The sequence below is a fragment of the Nanorana parkeri genome, unplaced genomic scaffold, assembly GCF_000935625.1.
Source record: "Nanorana parkeri isolate BGI_ZX_2015 unplaced genomic scaffold, ASM93562v1 scaffold991, whole genome shotgun sequence".
Taxonomy (NCBI): Eukaryota; Metazoa; Chordata; class Amphibia; order Anura; family Dicroglossidae; genus Nanorana; species Nanorana parkeri.
The window spans coordinates 352,702-354,020 of record NW_017307259.1 but is presented as its reverse complement, the minus strand read 5'-3'; the positions used below and the strand labels follow the sequence as shown (position 1 = coordinate 354,020).

The 1,319-nt window shown below is 48.7% G+C and overlaps 1 protein-coding gene across 1 annotated transcript in view; it reads right to left on the bottom strand.

Annotated features, from left to right (window-relative positions):
* The window catches only part of MCOLN1 (mucolipin 1), a 31,066-nt gene that overhangs the window by 7,379 nt on the left and 22,368 nt on the right, over positions 1 to 1,319 (bottom strand). The gene's annotated exons all lie outside the window — the stretch shown is intronic.

Here is a 1,319-nt window from a genome sequence, read left to right as displayed (position 1 = left end):
GCTTATGCAGTGGTGGGAGAGGGGGGGAGGTTGCAGGCGCGGTGGTGAGCGATGCCTCCACAAGTTCAGATACGGCCCTCCCAGGCGCGGTCGGGCGGGGAGGGGTTAATGAGCTCCTTCCTGGGCTCTCTGCTCTACCGTCTGACTCCCTGCTGTTTTGCCGGCCCTGTGCTAATTGGCTGGGAAGCCGGCTCCATGTTCCCTCGCGATACTGCCAGTCAGAGGAAATCTCCCTCTGACCGGAAGTTCTGGTATCGGGGTAAGTATTGGAGCATTTGGTTGTTTACGAGTACTCTCCCAAATACTCTGCATCAGTGCACCCCCAATTACTACTGAACAGAGCCCTTATCTTGCAGGAACCAGATGGTTCAAATTAAGATTTTAATGAGTCCCTGTGTGGTCTTGTAAGAAGAAGTTGAAGGCTCTCTTGTGATCCTATTCTATCATCCCATTGCAGAATATTCCAACAACTGCATTGCAGAACTGTTTATTCTTTTCTGGCATCAAGTGACAAATCCAAATGTGACCACAAAGCATTCTTGTTTGCGATGTTTCCTCTACTTAGCTCAGGGGTGGGCAACTCCAGCCCTGCAGCTGTTGTGGGACTACAAGTCCAATTATGTATTGCAAGACTGACAGTTACAGGCATGATGGGATTTGTAGATAAAGCACAGCTGGAGGGCTAGAGTTGCCCACCCTGGCCACAGCTTATCCCCTGCTTTCCTTTTAGCATACTGAAAAGACTACTTTTTTTGTCACTACCTAAAATACTGCAATTCCTCAGCGCTTGCCAACGACCTGGTACCTGGACCGTCAAATTTTTCCCCCTCCCCCCAATGTCAGCACTTACATTAAAATGATGTTTCTTAATCCGATCTTTCCTGATGTTTTCATCTGTCCCTCCAGCGGTGCTGCCGGTCTCCGATCCAGCGCCGATTCCTTTCTGCTTGCTGGCACTTCCGATCCAGCAGTGTATGCATGCGGGTGCACGCGTCCATAGACTTAATTTGTGTCTCTCCTAGTCTCCCAGGCAAAAATCCAAACTGCGCATGCGCCCGCCCCAAGATGCTTTGCTGCCGCCCGAGAAGTTTCGGATTCTCAGACGGGAGCGCGCAGCGAAGACACGGGTAAGTTTAAACTCTGTTAAAGCGGGTTTTTTTTTTTTTAAGAAACTTTTTGCCTATATTGACAAGCAGTAGATAAGAGGCAAAAAGTTTCTCAAAAAAAAAACCCCCGGTACCAGGTCGTTGGAAAGCGATGAGATAGGCAGGCAAAAAAAAAAAAAAAAAAGGGTTTAAACCCCCTTTAAGCCTGGGAAA